At 42.8% G+C, this 25,392-nt stretch overlaps 1 protein-coding gene across 4 annotated transcripts in view; it reads right to left on the bottom strand.

Moving 5' to 3' along the window:
* Positions 1-25,392, bottom strand: part of AlkB (alpha-ketoglutarate-dependent dioxygenase AlkB) — a 314,842-nt gene that overhangs the window by 40,870 nt on the left and 248,580 nt on the right. The window lies entirely within an intron of this gene.

The following is a 25,392-nucleotide window of genomic DNA, read 5'->3' as shown; positions in this document are numbered from 1 at the left end:
AAAGGTTCAATTATGAAAAATGTGTAAATATCCACACTATTCATGTTGAATACATTCCGATACCAGCACTTGGAAGTAATAGTCATAGACTTTGGATATCAAGATGGAATAAAGCTTATGAAATATGAAAGAAGAGAGAGAGAGAGAGAGAGAGAGAGAGAGAGAGAGAGAGAGAGAGAGAGAGAGAGAGAGAGAGAGAGAGAGAGAGAGATTTATATTCAAATTAGGGATTCTCATTTCCTTTTCTTCAAGAACCCTATAGTGCTTTAGCCTACTCTTTATTTAATTTAATCCTTCAACAGTACAGACTATAGTTTTGCTATCAATGTACTAACGTATATCCAAACCTTCTCATCGGTTTGGGCAGAGCAAGGGTGGGAAGTGGCACTGCCAAATCAAACGTTCTTAGTCAATTTATTTAGCATTTGTGAAAGCACTTAAGACCTAAAAAATGCTAAAATAATCATTGCCAGATATTCTTTTTAACATATTAAAACCTTTCGTAACATTTTACACTGGGTAACGATGTAAACACTGCTTCTTTTCTAAAACAGGGCACAGATTTTGAGCTGCGCTTCCAGTTCTCTTAAAGGATTCGTGTCCAAGCTAAGCTGCCCTTGGGGCATGTAGAGGTCGAATTCGGATTTAAGAAAATGATGATCATGGGAATTAAAAATCTCTACTAACTTAAATAACACAGGATTGTGTAGTGTATTTTAAACTACAAAGCAGGTAGTGTGTGAAGTGAGAATACTTTTATTTGCACAAAGGAAAAAATTTAAAAATATATACAATGTTAATGTAGGGAGAAAATTATTTGGTAAATACCTAAGTGCAGAATTTCTCCAAGCATATACACACACACACACATATACATATACATTATATATATATATATATATATATATATATATATATATATATATATATATATATATATATATATATATATATATATATATATATATATATATATATATATATATATATATATATATATATATATATATATATATATGATAGTGAGGGAGATAGAGAGTACCTCATGGTCAATGTAAAAGGAGGTAGCGATTATCTTAAGACCAAAAAGAGGGTTTAACTTAAGCTTCCTCGGAAACAACAGAGCTCTGGACGACGCGACATAAGGAAAACAAAAAGCATTCGCTGGAGTCGCAGTCATAATATTATACTTTATTTCTTTCTATCCTCAATAACTGCAAATGAAATTAAGAAAATTTCTTGTTACAAGTTACGATGATATTTTGCACTCTTTCTATTGATCTTGTCGTATTTTGAAGTCCAAATACCCTATGGGGATTTACCATGGATGTATTGGAGAGTGGGATCAAACCCAGGGACAATCTAACCTCCTTGGATCAAACCAAGATTACTATTGCTCCTAAGGGCCAGGATTAAAATGGAATAAACACGGTCACTTCCAATGAAGTACATTTGGCAGCGTGGGAGGAAACGCCTAAAACAACTAGTAGGATTGGAAATAGTATAGCCCATTTCATGACCCCTTATTAATCTTGGTAAGTCCCTTAGCTCCAAGTCCCAGATTAACAGCAAATCTCCTCTCATCAAATTAACTACTAAGGCAGTCATAAAGTGATTGGTTTTTGGTGACAATGAAATACAATTAAAATAAAATATTTTTATAATAAAATAAAGTTTTATATATATAGGCAGTCCCTGGTTATCGGCAATCTGGTTTTACAGGGCTTGTCTAGCGACAAAACTCGGCAATTTTCGGTGCTGAAAATTGCCGATAAGTGGAAACCGGCGATTTTCGGTGCCAATAACCACTGAAAGAGCCCTGAAAATTGGTTACCGTCACGCTGTCAGAACCCCTGCTGATAACCGGGGACTGCCTTTACTTACCAAGTAATTAAAATACTTTAGTTTCCCTTGCAAGGCAACTTAAAAATGAAAAAATTAGTGGGTAATGCTTCAAAGTTTTGGTCAGGTGACTGGTTCCGCCCACTAACAGGACTCTCAGGAACTACTAGCAAATGAGCTCATTCTGTTTCTGCCATATGTCTATCTGAGCGGAGGCGGGAGGGCTCTGATCATTTAATTACTTGGAAAGTATACATAGAATTTTATTTTATTATAAAAATGTAATTTCTGAGTTCAGTCCCGTGTCAGCCGGTGAAATTCCATTACAGCACGAATTTCTAGGTATAACAATGCTAGATATACCAGAGAAAAAGAGCTTTCAGGAAAGCTGGGGTTACTACCCCCAGTCGAGCGTCTTCTAGGAAGGCGTCGGTATAAAGAAGGGTGAGTGAAATACCACTACCACGGAAACCTACTCGAAAGATCTCTCCCTGCCAAAATCCCCGGAACAGAGCGGTGAGCCGTTACAGCCCCTACACTCAACACCCGCCAGGACGGCGACACCAGCGCCACCTACCTCATTCCATTTTCTAGCACGTGACTGCATCCGTTTCTTTTGTGTGCTCGTCTCTCTTTATTTGGATTTTTTCTGCATCTACGATGGCATCGAGCAGCTTTACCATCTCTAAGTTAAGTACCATCTTCTTGTGGGGTTTTGTTCTATTTTTTGGCTGTTATGGTCTCGTATTTTCATAAATATTGAGATCTTATTATGACGCCACGGCGTCCCCCGCCAGCCATGTCGACCGCGAGGCGACTCCTCCTGTTCTTTTCGGTTGGAGTTGTCTCCTCGTCGTTATAGATAGATTTTGACCCCTTGGTTCCCTTCCTGGTGGTTCCTTGCGGTGGCTCCCCCCCTTTTTGTTTATGAAATTACATTTCATTGGCCTATCGGCCTTTGTTTAGGTGATGCCCCGTCCAGGTACGCCCCCCCCCAGGTTGGGTTCCTTTTTATTTTTGGTCTCAAGTAGGCTAATTATTTTATGCTTGGAGATGGTGCTCTCTTTTTATTTTAGTTTATTTATTTTATTTGTTTTATTTTTGTTGTTTACCTCTGGGTGGTGGCGGCAGCCTCAGATCTAACCGCTTCCCCGAGGTAGGCTACGCTCCCTATTGAGCACATTTTAGTTCCAATTCTTTATGTGTGATGGTTATTTTGTGGAGTAGGCTTGTTTGCTTCCATCCCCTTGCCCTGGGTGTGGAGATCAGGTTGAGGGAGTTTTGGTTGCTGTTTCCTCCGGGGTCGTTTTTCGGTGGGCAGAGTGAGCCCCTTAGTTCTCTTCCTCCATTTGGGGGAATCGAGTTCTTTGGATGTGTTTCCTCTAGGCTAGTCGCCTCCTTGCCCCCCCTTCTCGATCCCGGTTGGTTCTCGGCACAAAATTTCTCTCCCTGTTGCTTCCCCTCCCTTCTGCACTCCTCCCTTTTTCCTAGCCTATACTAGGTTAGGTCCATATTAGGCTTCGCCTAGGAAGGAGTCGGGCTTCGGGTTGCGTGAGCTCCCAGTAGTAGGCTACCCTCCCAAGTTTCATTTTTCTTGGAGGGATGGATGCAGTTGAGCGGGTGATATGTTTCTCCCTGTCTCCTGTTCCCTTCCTGGTAGCCTACTTCTCTCCCCTACTCCACCCCCCCCCCCCAGCCTTGCTCTACTCGCGCGGGTGACGCTAGATGGCGTTTTCTCCGAGTTCAGGGACTCCTCCTGTTGGTAGAGGGATTCGCTCCCTCCCATACCGTCCCTAGCTTCGCTGTGTTGGGGTTGGTGGTTTGTGTTTGCTCGAACATGTTCGAGTCACTATCCCATACCTCTCGTCTCCCCGTCGGGTTACGTGAGATAGGGTAAAAATATAATTGCTCCGTCTTATGTTATGAACATACGAGCACTTTGCCCGTCTTGTTTCTCCGGCGGGAAGTAAGGGCGGAAGGTTTTACATTATGTAAGGGGAGCGGATCCCTCCGGTCTCCGGAGTATTTACCGTCACTTGTTATTGTTATTATTATTTTTCATTAATTTTAGATAAGTCTGTTTATCTACAGGAGTACGCTCCTTTATTTATTTTATATACGTGAGTCCGGTCCTACACCCGGGGGCTCCGCCGTTATTTTTTCTGGCAGCCCTTATGGTTAGTTCCTGGTTTCTCATTCCTTCATTCCCCGGAGTCCTCCGGGTCTGGAAAGCCTTTACCTTCCACTCTGTGCATTTAGAGCTTATTGGCCCAGTTTATGATAAGGGAGTTCTTCTCCGCCGGAGTATTCTGGTTGTAGTTGAGTTTCCCGGCCTTGCCAGCTTTAGATTGCTTAGGGTGGGAGGTTCATGTACTTTTCTACTTACAGACTGTTCGCTGTGAGGAGCCGGGGTGTACCGCCTCCCTTCAACAACCCTACGGGCACGTAGTATGCCGGACCCACGCTGGTTGTGCGGTCCGACTTGACGACCTGGTTGTTTGGCACCCCGATGGTTGTGAGGTTTGCTTCGCTCTCTGCGCAACCGTCCAGGATGAGTCGGTAAGTGACAGTCTTTTTTCTTCCGTTTTATGCTCCTCATATTGTATATTGTTCATGAGGTTCCCGGTCTGGCTTTTTCGTTCTTAGCTAATTGTTGGTTTTCTTACAGGCGGACGAAGTTTCCAAGAAGTCTGCCTTGGAATCCCTCCGGGCCTGGGTGGCTGGGTTCGGCAGGAATGTTCCGTTGGGGAAGCCCTACGTCCTCGGCGCTAGGTTGAGGACTTGCTCTACCCGGCGCACGGGTGGCGGCCGCAGTGCCTGAAGATCTTGCCACCCCTATCATCCAGCAAATCCGGGATGCGACCCAGCCACCCCAAGTGGATATCCTCTACGCTGAGGTCTCGGAGGATGTAGCCGCCTGGATCTCAACCTGGAACCGATGAATACAGAGCAGGACCAGGTGGTAAGTGGTGAGGTAAGTGAGGTTGTTGGGGCGGGCCCCCTCTATTTGACTCCCTGTTTCATCTGTCTCTTCATTTGCAGGTTTCGTGAAGTCTTCCTCCTTGGGTGATAGAGCTCCGTCTGCTATCCCCAAGTTGAAGTTGAAGACTTCATGGAAGGCGAAGGGCTACAAGTCCTCGACTTCCAAGAAGGCATCGCCCTTCCCCCCGTCGAAGGCTAAGGTTTCAGGACCTGTAGCCTCCGGGAGCAAGTCTGGTTCCTCCAGCAAAGGCGCGAGTAAGAGGGCTGCAAAACCAAGCCCTCCTTGCCAGCCTGCTTTCGATGCAGAGGCCTTTGCCAATCAACTTTATAAAAAGTTTACAGAGGACCTAGATTCCAGATTTGACAAAATAACTGAGAAGTTGGCCAGTCATGATAACATACTGGCGGGAATGGCTCGCCCACCCCCAGCCGAACCACAGTATGTTATCCCCGACACTGCGGACCTCCCGCCGTTCGATGTCGGTAACCCTTGGCGCTTCGCACTCCGGGCCATCCAACATGATGGCAAACTTACAGTTGAGGGTCTGGGCACGAGACGGTTGGAGGAATTGGAGTTCTTCCCCCCCGATCTCTTGCCCCCTTACCCAGGCTTCGTGAGGCTCACAGAGGAAGCTTGGATTCGGTCAGACAAGGTTCCTAGGGAGACTGTCATCGTCCCTAGGGACCAAGCTCAGTCGGCTCTCCTGCGCACTCTGACGGAGTGGCAGGCAGAAAATACGAAGTTGACTCCTTTCAAGGGCAACTTTACGATGTTCGCCCTGGGAGACGACCTACCCACCCCTTGCTTGGACAAAGTCGCTCTGGCTACGGCCCGAGCATGCTTCGATGGTAATCCGTTACCACAGTTAAGAGAAACAGACCCTACTTCCCTGGTATTCCCAGGAAGTAATGAGTTCTGGGTGGACGCCCCGTCCACTTTCACTGTCGGGAAGCTGGACCCCTTCTGCGCTTCCACGCAATTCAGTGAGCAGCTCCCCAAGCTGCCGGAATCTTTATTGAAGGCGGAGTTTGATGCCCGGACTAAGTTAGCCCGGTCCTTGAACTCCGTCTGCCTTACAGAAGCTACTGCCGTCTCCTGCTCGGACGAGCCATTCTTCCAAGTTTTGGCTAAGTCCTTGCTAGCGGGCTTCCAGTCTGACTTGTACGAGTTTATCATGGCCAGACTGGAATGCAGGAAGTTCATCTTCGCCAATGCTACTATCCGCCACGAGCCTAACAAGCTCGTGAAAAGCTCGATCTGGGGACCTAACCTCTTCCCTGAAGAGGAGGTCACAAGCATTATGGCCGAGGCTACACGGGCCAATCAGAGTCTCGTTCTCGCTGCTGGGGCATTTCTGCCTATAAGCGCAAGACCCCAGAATTGGCCGGCCCCAGACGAGAGAGAGGCAAACGCTTCAGGAGGCATAAGAGGCCCCACCATCAGGCGGTAGTCCAAGCCGTCCCGGTCTCGGCAGTAGCCCAGCCTTCTACCTCCAAGGCTCACCCCAACAGTATGTGCTGGTCCAACCAGCTGCACCCTCTTATGTGGCTTCACCAGCATACAACCCCACATATGAGGGCCGTGGATACTTTCACGGCCTTAATAGGGTTGCAAGAGGAGGAAGAGGCAAAGTCCTCATAGAGGAAAGCCCAACACCACCCCAAGGGGAAGGCCTGGACGTGGTAGGGGGAATAAACCCGCTCCCTCCCACTGAGAAAACCCAGGTAGGTGGTCGCCTGTATTGGTTCAGGGACCAATGGACCTTCAGCCCTTGGGCACACAGCATTGTGTCCAAAGGACTAGGGTGGAGCTGGATCAAGAACCCTCCTCCTCTAACCAGATTTTACCAGCCACCCACATCAATCCTACAGGATTACGTGACAGAATTGCTCAACAAACGAGCAATAAAGAAAGTAAGGCACCTAAAAGTTTCAAGGCAGGTTATTCACTGTTCCCAAAAAGACTCCGATCAGCAAAGAGTGATCCTGGATCTGTCGGCGTCTAAATCTCTACATAAAATGCGACAGATTTCGCGATGCTTACGGTAGCTCAGGTACGGACTCTACTTCCGCGTGGAGCCGTCACCACCTCTATCGATCTTTCAGACGCTTATTATCACGTCCCGATTGCGCGGAACTTCTCTCAGTTCCTCGGTTTCAGACTCGGGAATCAAGCCTACTCCTTCAGGGTCATGCCCTTCGGTCTGAACATTGCGCCCAGGGTATTCACCAAGCTGGCGGACACGGTAGTGCAACAACTCCGGTCTCGAGGGATATCCCTAGCAGCGTACCTAGACGATTGGATAATTTGGGCACCAACAGTTCCGGAGTGTCAGAAGGCTACGTCCATAGTCATCAATTTCCTGGAGTCGCTAGGTTTTCAGCTGAACAGAGAGAAGTCCCGCCTGACTTCAGTCCCGGTTTCAGTGGCTGGGTCTCCAGTGGGATCTGTCCTCTCACACGTTATCTCTCCCGCCTCCCAAGAGGAAAGAGATAGCATCTCTCACCAGGAGATTCCTCAAAAATCCATCGGCATCCCGCCGATCCCAAGAAAGAGTCCTGGGTCTCTTCAATTTGCCTCAGTGACAGACCTGCTCTTAAAAGCGAAATTAAAAGACATAAACAGAGTGTGGCGGAGTCGAGCAAATGTCAAGCTCAGAGACAAGGTCTCCTCTATTCCTCGAATCTTAAAGACAAGACTGCGGCCTTGGACCACAGTCAGAGGCCTGTCCAAAACAGTTCCGCTTCAATTTCCCCCTCCGGCACTAGTTGTTCACACAGACGCTTCCCTAAGCGGCTGGGGGATATTCACCAAAACAGAAAGTACAAGGAACGTGGTCCACAATGTTTCAGCAGTTCCATATAAATACCCTGGAAGCTATGGCGGTCTTTCTAACTCTGAAGAAAATCCGCCCCCCCAACCGGATTCATATCAGGCTGGTGTTGGACAGCGCAGTGGTAGTTCATTGCATCAACAGGGGCGGCTCCAAATCAGGTCGAGTAAACCAAGTAATGGTTGCTATCTTCTCCCTGGCGAACAAGCACGGCTGGCACCTGTCAGCCACCCACCTAGCAGGGGTACGGAACGTGGTGGCGGATTCCCTGTCCAGGGCTACTCCGTTGGAGACGGAGTGGTCCCTGGACATGGAATCTTTCAAATGGATTTGCCGCCGGGTTCCGGGCCTCCAAGTGGATCTGTTCGCAACGGAGAGCAACTTCAAGCTCCCCTGTTACATGGCCCCCAACCTGGACCCTCAGGCGTACGCCACAGACGCAATGACAGTAGATTGGAACAATTGGGAGAAGATTTATCTGTTCCCTCCAATAAATTTACTGCTGAAAGTATTACACAAACTCAGGACATTCAAGGGTCAACCAGCCCTAGTAGCCCCCTACTGGCCGAAGAGCAATTGGTTCCCTCTTCTTCAGGAACTGGGATTACGGAGTCTTCGGATTCCCAAGCCCATTCTGACCCAGACAGTACAAACCAAGACTGTGTCAGCTTCCTCAAGGATTCAGAATGCCCTAGTTTTATGGACTTTATAAAATTCGCAGCCCAAAAGGAGCAAACATTGACCCTGTCAACACTCTGTTTTTAGAATCAGATAAAAGAGATTCTACTCTTAGACAGTATGACTCAGCAGTCAAAAAAATTAGCCTCCTTCCTGAAAGCATCTGAAGCCAAAATCATGACGACTAATTTAGGAGTTTCCTTCTTTAGATCACTGTTTGAGAAAGGCCTTGCTCCGGCCACTATTACCACAGTCAAGTCAGCATTGAAGAAAGTATTTCTTTACGGCTTTAAAATCGACCTTACAGATTCCTATTTTTCGTCTATCCCCAGAGCATGCGCTCGTCTGAGACCAGTATCACGTCCACATTCTGTTACGTGGTTTCTCAATGACGTCCTTAAGTTAGCATCAGAGTTGGATAACTTTCATTGCTCTTATCAGGATCTGTTAAGGAAGACCTTATTTTTGATTAGCTTGGCTTCAGGTGCTAGAATCTCAGAGCTGTCGGCTCTCACTAGAGGTGATAATTTTGTAAACTTCCTCCCGTCTGGAGAGGTCCTCCTTTCCCCTGACCCTAGATTTTTAGCTAAGAACGAAGACCCACAGGACAGGTGGTCTCCTTGGAAGGTGGTGCCCTTCCTCAAGACCAGTCTTTATGTCCAGTTTATACACTTAAATCTTACCTTTTAAGAACTCCACAGAGTAAGTCGGGTCCTCTTTTTATCAGGGAGAAAGGTGGTACTCTTTCACTGAATGCTATAAGACAACAAATTCTGTATTTCATTAAACAGGCCAACCCAGATTCAGTTCCTAAGGTTCATGATATTCGAGCAGTTGCTACTTCTATTAATTACTTTCATAATATGGACTTCTCAGAGTTATCTAAATTTACGGGTTGGAAATCACCTCTAGTGTTTAAACGCCACTATTTAAAATCGCTCGAAGCCCTGAAATTTTCTACCATAGCAGTGGGAAGTGTCATCTCCCCACCTTAACTAATCATATTAGTGCAGCAGATTGCTGTAAAAATCGTTCAGATAGTGAAACAAGCATGAAATTTGGCACAAACATTCCTAAGACTACGCTCTCTTAGAAAAGGGCGCTGGCCACCTGAAAATCCAAGATGGTGGCTATTTTTCAAAATGGCCGCCATCTATGTTGAGATTCACTGGTTTGGGAGCATCTATTGGATGGAATATGCCAGTTTTTTTTTTTTTTTAAACCTCGACTTTTAGGTTATAAAATGTTCCATACCACACATTTTATTGAAAACCCTTACTAAATGAATTGTAACCAAGATGGCGTACAAAATGGTTGCCATAAAAGTTTTTTTTTTTCTATCCACAGCGCTAGCAGACATAGAGACCAACTGTTTTTATTTAATGGTATATTCATGTGATCAGACAGTTTAACTAATATGCTATTTTCAACTGAAATAGTAATGGTATGGTCACATACAACATTGTGTCTAAGACTGTAACCATAAAAAGAAAAGAAGAGAAATACGGACTAAACGCAACCAATCTATGTATAGGTCTCTCAACCTACACCTTTGAAAAATTCGAGGATAAGAAGGTAGGCATAGCATGACACGTTGGATGCTCAAGCTAGATTATCTACTGAAGAGAGGGCAATATTTATCTAGACTTCACATTTGCAAGTGCACAGAGCTGTGCAGGGAAGACCCAGCTTGTAGCACTTGCACCTTTCCCGACAGCCTGCTTTGCATCCACATTTGGTAAGCTGTTGGCAACTCTTGGCTAAGGGCGAGTTGGTTGTCCAGAGGACTTGCCATGCTTCACCAGACTTTTGCCATCCCCACTCAGCAGGGTTCTCTGGCTGTGGCTGACACTGGGTGGCCTGCCCCACACACAACCAGCCTGGTACGCAGCACGCTTGGTGTGTTGGAGGAGAGCTCCCCTGGTTGGTGGAATGGCCTCATATGCCCTTTGTTTTCTGGCAAACATATCAAGTCTAGCCTCATCCACAGTGCCAGCAGTGCTGGATCTTTCATACATAAGTATGACAAACCTCTCCAGGACCTTCAGGTCACTCTCTTCCACTCTGAGAGGGTAGTGACTCAGTTTGGAGAACACAGTGGAGGCCTCTGGAAAGATGTTCCATGTCTGCCAGGCGGTCTTCTTGCCCTTGCTCCGGAAGGCTGACACTGTATCACAGCCTGTGAACGCATGGAAGAAGAGCATGCCATTCACCTTCTCCTGGCCCAGAGAGTTGCACAGGTCATGCACAGCAATCCAGCGCAGGCTCTGGCCTTGGCCAAATGCCACCCATAGCTTCTCTAGCCCTAGATTGTGGAGAGTGGAGAAAGCACTGACTGCAACGACAAGAACATCTGTGTCATTTGCTTTAACCGTGATGGTCTTGGCTCCATGTTCTGTGGCATATTTGGCATGGAGAAAGATGCGGGTGTCAGCTTCCTCATGAGAGCACTTTTCCAGTCCCTGAAGACTAGCCTCATGAGTGCTGAGGACAGCAGACCCTTTCGTGGCAATGACAACATTTGTGGCAGACATCTGGGCAACTTTGTCTGCCAGGAACTGGAACAACTCTGTCTTGTTGGCATCGTGTCTTAGGAAATTGCGCCAGTTGGATGGAATTGTGTTCTTGTCTGTCACCTTGCGCCTTCCTCCTTGACCACGTTGGAGCCTGGTCTCAGCTTTGAGGCTGGATGTATTGTATACATCAAATACAAGATGTGATGATGTGTACTTGCTGCTATAGGATTGTATCACAGGCAAGAAGTCGCAAAGTGCATAGCCCTCAAAGGTCTTTCCTTTCTTTGGTGGCAGGCATGGACCAAAGCTGATCCATCTACAATGAGGACATCAGTCTTTGGTTCTTTGTCTTCTAGTGTAACATGACTCTCCAGGACCGAGGTCAGCTGAGACTTCTGACATGTGTACAGCCTACCACCCTCACTAAGGGAAGCTGGGAATGTTTGATTCTCGTGCTGGAAGAATTCCTGCAGATCACATTCATGGCTCTGACAGGATATAAATAGCTTTGAGAAAAGCTGGCAATCCTCCTTCAGAAGTTTCTGCTTTGACTGTTCTACAGGAGCAGCTTCTTGCCTGAAGAAGTCAGTTCTGTTCTTCTTTATCGGCTCATAGAAGGAGACTGCATTGTTTGCCAAAGAGTCTGAAAACTTCTGAAATTTAGTGCAGCCTCTGTCAAGGTGTGTCTGTAGAAGTTCTGCTGAGCTGGGGTGGGCAATGTCTTTGTTGTCAATGGAATACAGATCCTGGCTCTCTTCCTGAAAAGGACTTCCCAAGTGTTGCAAAAGCCAATGACAGCTTGCTGACTCTCTCAAGAATGTCTTCTGCGCATGAGGTGTTTGTTCATGGTGTGTTGTCTCATTAGACTCCTTACTTTGAACCTCTGTTTCGTATGCAGACACCAAGCGGATGATCTCTGGGCCAGCCACCATCCATCTTCTGAGTGCTGACGGATCTTCAGTCAGCCCAATGGCTCCGCCATCAGCCTTTATAAAGGCATTGGTCTGCTCATGAGCTTGGTCAAGAGCCATTGCTGAGAACTGGCGACTGGTCTTGTGCATAACAAAGTTGCCAGCCTTGAACTCCTTGTGCAACTCTGGGTGTGAACTCTCTAGGGTAAGCATGTCCCTGAGGTGAATAGGCAGCCAACGAGCATAGTTTGTATTATTGTTGGAAAAGAAGTAGGGTATCAGCTCATGCAATGCCTGGCAGTAGAGGACAAAATTGGCCTCACGGAAGGACCTGATCAGTAGGAATATCACAAGTTCCATAGACAACACCATGTGCCAGAAGTGGAACTGTGGACTCTGCTGTCTTCGAAGGTCACACCACTCCTCAAACTCTAATGCCTGCTCATTGTTGTTTGCTTTCTCAGCACAGTAGTCAGTGTATGCTGTCCTCAGGAGTTTGTACAAACTAGAGGCTGTAACCTGGTGCATCTGCCGTGTCCTGGTTACACTTGCAGCTGACAGGAAGGATTCTGCAGTTCCAGATGAAGCAACTCCTGCCTCCACCAGAGCTCCTGTCCAACCACTGCCATGAAGAAGAGTACCAAGAGATGTCATTGCTGCCATCTCAATGTGCAGACCACCAAACATTACCAGATACTTGTCTTCGCCATACTGATCAGGCCACTGCCACTGCACCTGCTTTGCTACGGCATAGATTGGCTGATCAGCTGTGATTATGGGTATCTGGACAGGGTTCAGAAAATCAGTGACATCCTGCACTTTCTGCATCACGTGTTTGATCGTAGCAACAGAATGAGCCTGATCACGCAGGAGAGGAAGCAATGAAGTTATGGTTACTTCAAATTCTGGGCTTCTCTTCATTGAAGCGTGATGAGCTGACCACGTCAGATTCACTGCATCATCTATTTCCTGGGTGACTATGACCTTGTCTAGCCACTGATTCTCCAGTGCAAGCTGTGGCCCCAAGATATCTGTGGGTGGCTTTGGTATTGCAGTTTGTTTTTCTACTGCTCAATATTGGATTGGCATCACATTCTGCCATGATTTCACTTTTGATTAAGGCCGAGGGGTTATCCTTTTACCACCTTAAACAAAGCACACATTCCTGTATGGGATTCAACTAGGTTCGGTCTCCCTACACCTAGCCCGATCATTCATCCAGTGCCATTTAAGTCCCGTGTGATCTGTACACCATCCGGGTAAGTACATGAACCATCATGTACAGCCCCCATACCCTTGGCTCGGCTCTCCCGCTGGCACATCCTGTCTATTCAGGTGCGGCTATCTAACTATAGCTGGTCTGGGGCTGTTAGAAAGCATTTGGGACACTAAACTAAACTATACTACAACTACTAGTCTAAGACTACAGGATTAGTAAAGCTGGATTAGCTGGCACTGAACCCCATGCTGAGTTACACAGCAGTGATGTCACCAGTGTGCCCTGGTTGTGTGCAGACATACACTCTTTTACATTTATTAATTTTCCTTCAAAATTGATGAGTTATTCGAAAGAGATGGCCTCATTAGGATCTAAAACCACAGAAACCAAGATCCATGCTTAAAACGATAATTGTTGAACAGGCATTATTTCTCATTATAATTATTGTTTCTACCTTTTCTTGGCAGCCATATAGCCCCCATATTTAAAGGTAAACTGTACTGAAAGCTACAGAAACATAATATTCTACAAGAAATAGTATGGAAGAGCTTTACCATATTGCTAGAAGCAAATACATGCCATTCTAGTGAAAAATTAGCCAAAATCTGTCGATACTGGCCGCCATCTTGGAATTTGGCCGCCATATTAAATTTTTGCGTGGCCAGCGCCCTTTTTCTGATAGAGGGAAATTTAAAGAGCACTTGTGCAAAATTTCATGCTTGTTTCACTATCTGAACGATTCTTATGAAATATGCAATTATCTGCTGCACTATATCCTTATCCTTTCCTTTCCCCCCCGCCCGCCTGCCTCATTTACTTCTCTGCTTATTCTCCTGGTTGATTATACCTCACTGCCTGGCTCCTCATATTGATGTATCTTGTATCTGCTGATGGAAAAGTGTAATCTGACATGCCATGATTGTTTTTCTTATGGGGTACTGGACGGTTTTTATTTGGCTCCACGTACCCCAGATATATGTATATGTTCTGTATATGTTAATTTTCATTGATCTTGTCTCTTACGTGTTTAGCCTAAGTTTACGTGTATAGTATTAAGGTTGTATTTGCAATTATCTTATGCACATTTCATGTTTCACCTTGCTTTAAGTAATTTTAAGATTTTTGGGGCTTCTTCCCCGTCGTACCGGGGACCTCCCCTCGTTTCATAGTATTAAGTTTTTTGATGTGCCTTAGATTTAGTATACCTTAGTTTTAGTATTCTTGCTACATGGAAGAGATTACTTGATTAAAATTATTTTCGTAAAATTTTTTGCCTTTTTCTTCAGATTACCCCCTTTTTTCCTTGTAGTTACAGCCTTGGCATGATTCTCTATCACTATTTCACCGGCTGACACGGGACTGAACTCAGAAAAGGGATTTTGACAAAGGAAAAATCTATTTCTGAGGAAGGTCCCGTGTCACCCGGTGACCCTCCCTGGATCACCTAGTACTCCCCTACTTGCACATGCCAAGTCTGGGGTTAGTGCTAGCATGGAATGAGGTAGGTGGCGCTGGTGTCGCCGTCCTGGCGGGTGTTGAGTGTAGGGGCTGTAACGGCTCACCGCTCTGTTCCGGGGATTTTGGTAGGGAGAGATCTTTCGAGTAGGTTTCCGTGGTAGTGGTATTTCACTCACCCTTCTTTATACCGATGCCTTCCTAGAAGACGCTCGACTGGGGCTAGTAACCCCAGCTTTCCTGAAAGCTCTTTTTCTCTGGTATATCTAGCATTGTTATACCTAGAAATTTGTGCTGTAATGGAATTTCACCGGGTGACACGGGACCTTCCTCAGAAATAGATTTTTCCTTTGTCAAAATCCCTTTTTTATATATGGAACTTGCCAAGTAATTAAAATGCTGATTCCACCATTGACAGGAGGTGGGAAACATAGACATATTCTACTCCAAAACATTAATTCATGTAATGAATTTGAAATAGAAAAATTGCTAGCAATGAAAACAATGCTTGTAGTTCCTTGTTAGTTAAGAGAGCCTGTAGTAGAAAAACTGCCTCTAGTGGGTGCTCAACTTAACCTGTAATGGCGTGGCGGTAAGGCCCTCTACTTAAGTGGGAACTTTTCAGTGAAGGAGATGGCCTGATGGCTAGCAAAGTACTAGGGGAGTTTTGCAGTGAAGGATGTAATCCTGATGGCTAGCAAAGCATCCATAAGTGCCCTTACCCTGGGTGCAGTACCAATATAAACACAACCAGAGAATACTGTCACCTGCACAGAAATAAAGACCACGACCCATCCACTGATAGTGATGGGTACCCCAGGTACATTGTACCCGCACCCTACTAAAAGGTGAATAGATAGTAGGAAAAACTCCTACGCTTCCTTCCGCGATGCCATGCCCGTTATTAACAATGATCGTGAGGTACTGCAAGAATCTGACACTGTTAAAACTTTCTTTGAAAAAGTGAGAAGTAATGATCGATTACACTTCTGGTAGGTCGACTGTAGAATGGATGTCAGGGGCATACAGGGTCTGAAAGCTAATGAGGTACACGCTGCTCTAACATCCTTAGCTTTCATAAATGGAGGAAATTACTCTCCTACATCTGAGAGTGTCTCAGAAAAGGTTGACTGTAGAATGGACATCAGGGATATACAGTGCCTTAAGGCTAATGAGGAAGAGGTTGTTCCGACTTCATTAGCAAACATATCCCTACAGAAGAATGGTCACAGAGCAAAAGCTTCACTTCCTCATACTTTGCTCAGAGTCCCTGACAGTTCAACTGAATTATGGAAGTGAATTTATTTCCATCTGGAACCATCAGTATGGTTCTTTTTTACAAGATTGGGAGAGTTCTTTTTACTACTTGGGGAGGCAGTTTAATGGGCAGTTTTGTTGGGTTCTTGGGGGAATAACCACCTTGAAAGAGCCAACATCCTTTCCTTCAGTGTCTTTGACACTGAGGGGTTTTTTAGTTTCTTCTCTCTCCATCTAAACTGAGATGGAGAGAGCAGAGGTGTTCTATAAAGAGACCACCTCAGCTATCTTACTATTGCTGGCAGTAGCCAGCTCTGCCTCTAAAGAGGCAGAAGCACCAGCAAGGACTGGCGCTGGGGGACCAGCATCTGCTGGTTTGTCCTCCAAAGAGGAGTTGGCACCAACAGAAGCTGGCATTGGACCAGCACTCGCTGGCCCTGCCTCCAAAGATGTTGGAGGGTGTGTCTCAACTGACACTTCAATTTTTCTGAGCTCTATGTTCACGTCTGCCTTGTTGGTTCTACTGAACTTTGTCTTCACATTACCATCATCAACAGATTCTGATGAATCTGTTAGGTGTCTTTTCAGCGATTCTTTTTTTGACTCTACCTTTGTGCTTCTTATTTTGGTTAGTTTATTTGTCTCTCTGTTGGTTTCTAAGTTTTGCTACTAATGGGCAACACTTAGACCTGGTCTTACAATCTTATCTCTCTCTCTCTCTCTCTTAAATGTTGTCCTTTCCATCACTCTTAATGCCTGAATTTCTTTTTCAAATAAATATATATCACACTGTTGAGATGATGATGCATGTCCCTCACCACAGTAAACACATTTAGGTTCCCTGATGCACATACCATGCTCATCATCTCCACAATTGAAACAAACTGCAGGATTTTCTCGTATTTTGGACTGGCACATCTGAAGGGTGTGTCCAAAACGTTGGCAGTGGAAACACCTTCTGGGCCTCGGGATGCACCGTTTTATTTTGTATCTATGCCAGGCTGCAGAGACATACTCTGGCAGTCTTAAAGTACTGAAAATCAATACTAAGGTAGGTTGAGGTATTTGGTCACCATCCACCTTCTTTGTGATCCTGTCCACCTTAATTACACCCTGATCTTTCAATTCATTTGCAAGTCTCCCCTCAGAGAAACCCATTAGCTGAGGGGCATAAATCAAACTCTTGCTGGAGTTCAAGCTGGAGTGGGGAGTGCACTCAACCATAACTCTCACAAGGGCCGACAAACTAATGAACTTCGTGCTTTCCTCTGGGGAGATACTCTCTACCAGGAGCATATTACTGTTCTGAGGGGATATTTTTGGTTGTTTGCCACAGCATTTTACAATTTCCCTGTTTACCTCAAAAATATCAATATTGTCACCATTAAGCTTCAAGTTTAGATATTTTTCATATGAGTTGGGTACAAAGACCCCAGGAACTATTTCATACTTCTTGCTTTTCTTTATTGCAAATGATTCCAGTGTGACAATACTGGAACCAGATGCTTTTTGTTGGGGATTCCTGGATGTATTCCTTCTTGCCTGGCATTGGGTTGTCAACCATGTCTGACTGTCATTTGGCCCAGGGGTACTAATTTCAACATGGGGACCGTCCATGAAAAAATTGGAGCTAAAAAAAAAAAACACACACTGCTGGTGAGCACTGAAGAGGCTTCAGGGTGTCAATGTGACATCATATTAACACCCTTCAGGTCCAAACATCATCGGATTAAGGTGACACTCCCAATCACACTTCGCACATTTAGCTTCGAACACGAACCCCAATCCAAGGTCTGATGCCCTTTCCTTTCACACAGAAGGAAATTTAATGAAGGTGGAAATATCCAGAAGCAGTAGTCATAGAGGGTGGCTAGGAAGATGGAAGAGAGATGAAAAAATAAGCTGGAGGAAGAAGTAAAAAAGGAGTAGAAGAAAAAGAGGACAGAGAGACATTTAGAGTCAAATGGGGGGAACGATTTCCCCTCGTTCGAGAGCCCCCTTGCCTGTCACAAATCTACAGCATGAAAAAGAATATTCTATGCTGGAGCCATGTGACTACATCATGGCAATCCCTCATTAAGGGGTCGAACGTTGGTAGAGTGTAGAAGTCTAGGTTGCAATCATCTTGCAAAACAGTGATGTCACCCATGCTATAAGGTTCCTTAGATCGGCAGGCAGACAAAGTCGGCCTGTCCCATAGATAGCACATAACCCGACAGAATAGGACAACAAAGGCCCCTTGGACATAAGAGTGAGTTCCTGACATCTCAGTTCTTCCCCAGAATTCCCAGTTGGACCAGAAAAACTCTATCAATTGTTCACTGCTAATGTAAGCCGTAAGGACTGTGGGCTTGTGTAAAGGAATACCACAGTTTAGGAAGAGTGACGACGAGAAGGACTGAAGCCTTACGCTAAAGGTTTTCAGTTCTCTGGCAAATGTGTGAAAGTTCTGATCTCCTAGGGACATATCCCAGAAAATCCCAGGTTCCCCGAGTGGGCTCTCTCGACAAGAACAAGTAGTGAGAAGCCGTCTAAGACTGGTCTCATGAAGAGGGACTGAAGAGGGTCTCATGAAGAGGATCTGAAAGACTAAAATCGGACAGATACCATCGTGGGTCCCACTGAAAACTCAGGTCTTCAGGAAAAACAGCAGAGCCTGGCTATGATTCCTTGTTCCTCTTGATCTTGTGGGACAGGCTGAAGATCAAGGCTGGAAAAGAAAACAGAGGAAAGTTGGCAAAGACTCAAGAGAAGTCTTGTGCTGTAGATGTCGAAGCCTACACACTCTGTCTTGCAAGACGGGTCTGAGAAATCTCAGATTCTGTATGTGGACATGAAAACGAAGTATTCTTACTTATCCAAGAAAAATCCAAACAAATACCCCAGAGAATGGACTACAGGGTTGTTCGGTTCACTCTGTAGCTTAGCAAACTAGTAAAACGTCTGCAGCTTCGCACACAACTAAGTGGGCTAGCTGTCAAGCCTGCTGATACTTGAAAGTCCCGGACACATGGCCATCAGGGCAGGATTGACTTATGTGATAACGCCTACCGTGGGCTCGGTGACATCTCGCATAGACTGAAAACATATGCTGAACTGTACTTGGCTAGAACAAATATCCGACACGCTTGTCGGAACTTGGCAATGACTTCCGCCTCAGTCAAAGATAATGCTCTAGGAGAAAATTTGTGAAAAGGACCTAAGAGTCTAGCGGTGAGAGCCTTGTATGGCTAGAAGCGCTGTGCGCTTTGGGACAGGTGTCGGGTGCTCGGTATTCAGTGCCAGAACACTGGTGCCCAGAGCTCTGAAGGTGATTAGGTACTTGGGAAAGGGCGCTGCTATAGAGAGGGCACACAGTGCTTCCTTCTGCCTGGAGCTCATGAAAAGTCTTCCACAGAAGAATGCTCAGGAGTGAAAAAATCATCAAAGGGAAAAACTGGCCGATGCTTCTCCCAGTAGAAAACAAGAGCACCAAAGCTCCCTTCCAGTGATCACAATGAAGGAGTTGAAATCTCAAAAACTAACTTAACTGGGGCACCAAAGCTCCCTTCTTGCAATCACAGTGAAGGAGTTGAAATCTCAAAAACTAACTGAACTGGGGCACCAAAGCTCCCTTCTTGCAATCACAATGAAGGAGTTGATATCTCAAAAACTAACTTAACTGGGGCACCAAAGCCCCCTTCTTGCAATCACAATGAAGGAGTTGAAATCTCAAAAACTAACTTTACTGGGGTACCAAAGCTCCCTTCTTGCAACCACAATGAAGGAGTTGAAATCTCAAAAACTAGCTTAACTGTCCTTATCCACACAGGACAGGATTAAGAGACCAGCCGAAGTGAGGTCTCTTGGCAACACTTAAGAGTCTCCTATTATTATTATTAAAGTAGTTTAACCAGACCACTGAGCTGATTTTCAGCTCTCAAAGGGCTGGCCTGAAGGATTAGAATAAAATACAGGTCTAGGCTTGAGGCCAAGCACTGAGACCCAATAGGTCATTCAGTTTGATGATGAACAAATTAAAATTAAATTAAAAACTGCATATAGGCACATGCTCTCACACTGGAACACATACACACAATACATACATCTACTCAAGCTCCCTTACATACACACTAAAAAGATACATTAAATTTCAGAATAAATTAAGTAATATTTAAAAAAAAAAAATTTTTAAATTCGACAAATGTTATAGGGGTTTTCATGCTTTTATTATTTACTTATTTTTATATTTTATTAATCAAATCACAGTTCTTCAAGAACATCAAAATTGGGATGACTGAAAATGTAAAAGATTCTGACAAAATTTCCTTCATTGATTTATTTCCAAAAGTTGACAGTCGCTGTTGGTCATACTTTGGACACTCACACAACACGTCTGACCGTTATTATCACCTTGCACTCTGAGTACTCGGGAGCCGGGCCACGTGGGCTGTTCATTAAGTGTCCATATGTCAGACGAGTATGGCCTATTCTGAGGCGTGTTAGAATTACTTGTGCATGTCCCTCTGATATGATGAACTCCATTTTTTAACATTAGGTTTCATTTGTTTTAATTTATTATTTTCAGGTTCTTCATTCCATTTATTTTGCCCTTTATTTATGATAACCACTTTTATGTGTGTTATATAATCAGTAACAGGGATATTCACATTAGATCTTGTCATGTGGGTTGCTTCTTTGGCTGCTTTGTCTGCCACTTCATTTCCTTTGATCCCTTCCAACATATTTCTACATTTTTTCCATTATTGTATAAGTTATGGAGAAATAATTTAATTTGTTGTACAGTATTATTTTTTGATTTGTAAGTGTGAATAGCTTCTATAGCATTTCTCGAGTCACTAAAAATCACAAAATTATTGAATGATGTCTCTTTAATTATTTTTATAGCTGATGCAATTCCACACAATTCTACTGTGAATATTGAAACATTAGTAGACATAATTGCTTGAGTTTTACTATGGAAAATTTAAAGCCTACAGATGAGGCCCATTCATCTATTTTTACTATGCTTTTATTAACCCTTAAACGCCGAGCCTCTATTTACAAAAACGTCTCCCGTATGCGGCGTTCGGTGAGTTAGCGCCAAGTGGAAAAAAGTTTTTTCAAAAAATCACAGCACGCTTGGTTTTTAAGATTAAGAGTTCATTTTGGCTCCTTTTTTTGTCATTGCCTGAAGTTTAGTATGCAACCATCAGAAATGAAAAAATATCATTATCATATATAAATATTGGAATATATGACAGCAAAAAAAACTCATATAATTGTATACAAATCGCACTGTAAGCACAACGGTTAAAGCTAATGAGTTAATTTTTTTAGTTGTATTGTACACTAAATTGCGATGATTTTGGTATATAACAAATTGTAAAACGATCAAAGCAACACAGAGAAAATATTATCACAAAATGATGCATGAATTCGTAACTAGTGGACGTAAAAAATGTTTTTTCAAAATTCACCATAAATCGAAATATTGTGCTAGAGACTTCCCATTTGTTGAAAAATGAAGCTAATTGATTGAATATTACTAGACTGTAAGTGTTTTAGCTTACAATTGCAGTTTTCGACCATTTCGGTCGAGTTAAAGTTGACCGAAAGTCGAATTTTTTCTATTTATCGTGATTTATATGAAAATATTTCAAAACTGATAAAAGCTACAACCATGAGTTATTTTCTGTTGTATTGTACATGACATTGTGCACATTTTCATATATAAAACTTTATGTAACGACTAATATAAAACGGTGCAAATATTACGACAACGAGACGAAAGAATTTCTGAGATGTTCGCCAAGTTACCAGCGCAGGACGTAAGGAAAATGTTTTTTTCAAAAATTCACCATAAATTGAAATATTGTGCTAGAGACTTCCAATTTATTGCAAAATGAAGGTAAACGATTGAATATTACTAGAATGTAAGAGTTTTAGCTTACAATTGCGTTTTTTGACCATTTCGGTCGAGTTAAAGTTGACAGAAGGTTGAAATTTTGGCAGTTATCGTGATTTATGTGAAAATATTTCAAAACTGATAAAAGCTACAACCATGAGCTATGTTCTGTTGTATTCTACATGAAATTGCGCACATTTTCATATATAAAAGTTTATGTAACGACTAATGTAAAACGATGCAAACATTACGACAACATGACGAAAGAATTTCTGAGATGTTCGGCCGAGTTACCGCACGCAGACGTAAGGAAAAAGTTTTTTTTTCAGAAATTCACCATAAATCGAAATATTGTGCTAGAGACTTCCAGTTTGTTGCAAAATGAAGGTACATGATTGAATATTACTAGAATGTAAGAGTTTTAGCTTATAATTGCGTTTTTTTACCATTTCGGTCGAGTTAAAGTTGACCGAAGGTTGAAATTTTGGCAGTTATCGTGATTTATATGAAAATATTTCAAAACTGATAAAAGCTACAACCATGAGTTATTTTCTAATGTATTCTACACGAAATTGCACACATTTCCATATATAAAACTTTATGTAACGACTAATATAAAACAGTGCAAACATTACGACAACGTGACGAAAGAATTTCTGGCGCAGACGTAAGGAAAAAGTTTTTTTCAAAAATTCACCATAAATCGAAATATTGTGCTAGAGACTTCCAATTTGTTGCAAAATGAAGGTACATGATTGAATATTACCAGAATGTAAGAGTTTTAGCTTACAATTGCGTTTTTCGACCATTTCGGTCGAGTCAAAGTTGACCGAAGGTTGAAATTTTTTGTAGTCGACGTACGGTACGTCCACTTGGCACCCAACAGACAATTTTAGTCGATGTATGATACGTCCAGTAGGTGTTTAAGGGTTAATGATTCCTTCTGCATGTTTTATTCGAGATGCTGAATAATATATGGCAAAATCATATTTTAATACCAATAGGTCAATCATTACTGATATCATTAATTGCTAAAAAAAACAGTGCCATTAGGGACACTTCCCTGTGGAAAATGTTCTAGACAGAACATCATCAATTCTCACCCGAAAACTGCGATTTGTCAAAAAGTTTGTATAAACCTAGGTAAATGTCCACGGATGTTGTTGTTTTGTAAAGTTTTTGATATAGCATACCTCCATGTAGCATCATATGCTTTTTCAATGTCAAAAAAGACAGCTACAGTAATTTGTTTTAGTTCAAAACATCTATGTATATGGTCTTCCGAGTTAGAGAAAGAATCTAATGTAGATTTGTTACATTGTGACCCAAACTGACTAGGAGTCAAAATTTTATTTTCTCGAATGTGCCATGTTAGTCAAGCATTTACCATTTTCTCTAACAATTTGCTTAAGCAACTTGTTAAAGAAATTGGTCTGTAATTATTTGCATTACGGGATCCTTTCCAGGTTGGGGATAGGAATTATTATAGCTTTACAGCATTCATGTGGAAATAAATTTCGAATCCATAAGTAATTTATAAAACTCTTAATAAATATGACTTTGCCAAAGGTCCTAAGTGGCAGATCATCTCAAAACAAATATTGTCACCTTCAGGAGCTTTACAGCATTCATGTGGAAATAAATTTCGAATCCATAAGTGATTTATAAAACTCTTAATAAATATGACTTTGCCAAAGGTCCTCAGTGGCAGATCATCTCAAAACAAATACTGTCACCTCCAGGAGCTTTACAGCATTCATGTGGAAATAAATTTCGAATCCATAAGTGATTTATAAAACTGTTAATAAATATGACTTTGCCAAAGGTCCTAAGTGGCAGATCATCTCAAAACAAATATTGTCACCTCCAGGAGCAGATTTATTGCTGTTCGAGAGAGAATCTTCCAACTCTTCCAAATTAAATTTTCTATTATATATATCTTCTATTGTTTCCAAATTTATTGTTATTAATTCTATATTATTTTTCTTTGTATGGAAGTGTTCATCTAAATTTTTATCACTACTTACACTTGCTAAATTTTCTCTCATTATATTACTTATTTCTTGTGAATCAAGTGTTCTTTTCCCATCTTTTAATATGGCATGTCTAGGTAGTTTAACGTGGGTACCATTTATTTTCCTGAATTTTTCACATATTTTTTGTATGGGAGTATTATTAGAGAGATCTGATATTCCCTCCATGAAATGAGTCTTTCTTGAATTACTTCCTTTTTAAATTTTGCAGATATTTTGTTGTATAGAGGTTTTAATGTATTAGTTTATAGTCATTTTTTGTAAAGTTCCTTCTAATATTGGTAATGTTTATTTACTTTACTGAAATTTCTATTCAAATTATCTAATCATCTCCCTACTGAGTGTTTTATATTTATTAATTCTGTTAGCTTATTGGACCACCATGGAACTTTGTGTTTTCTTTGATGGGGTTTTGAGTTTGGTACTGCTTTATCAGCAGCATTTTTAATGAAATCAACAAGAAATCTGTTAGTTTCATTATGGTCTTTTACATATTCAAATAGTTTATAAATGTTATAGTGAGGGACATGTTTTGCAGGATTATTTTGCAATAAGGAAATTAATATTGGGAAATGATCACTGGTGTGCAAGTTATCAACTGAAATCTAATCTGTCAACTATACTTGTTGTACATAAAGTTAAGTCTACTGAGGAAAATGTTCCATGTGCTTTTGAAAAATATGTGCTAATTTCATTATCATTTATACAGCACATGTCATTTGAATCTATGAACTCTTCTATGTTACTCCCTGTTCTATTTGAGTCTGTAAAATTACAGTCCCATATTGGGTTGTGAGCATTAAAATCACCTACTATTAATGTTGTAATTTTTACAAGGTTGGTTTTATAAATTATAAATTACATTTCTGAGCTCGTCCCTGTGTCAGCCGGTGAAATTCCCATCAAGCATGAATTTCTAGGTATAGATATTGCTAAATATACCAGAGAAAAAAGCTATCAGGAATGCTGGGGTTACTACCCCAAGATTGAATATCAATTATGAAATAGACGTCGGTACAGATAAGGGTGAGTGATTGTTGTCACTGCCACAGGACTGCACTCTGTAGACATCCCAATGACAAAACCCTGGAACGTGAAGAGCCGATCTAACGCCCGCACTCACCTGCCCGCCAACCGACGACCCCAGCGCTATCTGTATTCATTCCATTCTAGCACGTTTTTCCTTTAAGAAGGCTTTTTTCTTGTGCTGGTTTTTTTACCATTTTTGCTTGAATTAACCATGTCTTCAAGCAGTTTCACCGTTATGAAGTTAAGTACCATCTTCTTGTGGGGTTTTATTATCAGTGAGGCTGTTATTGGCCCGTGAGTTAATATTTACAGGGTCATATATCGGGCGCTCCCCGGCGTTCGCCGCCTCTACCATGATGACCTTGAGGTACACCCTTACAGCTCGTTTGCAGGGGTTTCTCTTGGTTGTTTACAATTTATTCATGTTTCGTAATTCCCCTTCAAGAAGTTCCTTTTGGAGGCGTTTATCTATGTCGGGCGATACCTGGTACCTTGATTAGCATCATTCCTCATGGAGGCTTCCTCCCCTTATTTTGGTTCTTACAATTAATTCATAGCTTATACCAGGCTCTCACGCGAGTAGATTCCCCCTCCAAGGTGGTGCTTTCTTTTGTCAGTTTCTCTGATTTGTAGTGTAATGGATGACATGGATAATTTTGGATTTATTATGGTCCGGGCTCGGCGTCAGGAGCAGCCAGTTGGCTGCCTACCTCCTGTTCGCCTCGCTCGGTTAGGCTATACGCTTAGCA

Source organism: Macrobrachium rosenbergii, chromosome 54 (genome assembly GCF_040412425.1).
Source record: "Macrobrachium rosenbergii isolate ZJJX-2024 chromosome 54, ASM4041242v1, whole genome shotgun sequence".
NCBI classification, from domain to species: domain Eukaryota; kingdom Metazoa; phylum Arthropoda; class Malacostraca; order Decapoda; family Palaemonidae; genus Macrobrachium; species Macrobrachium rosenbergii.
This window is presented reverse-complemented; position numbering and strand designations above follow the sequence as displayed.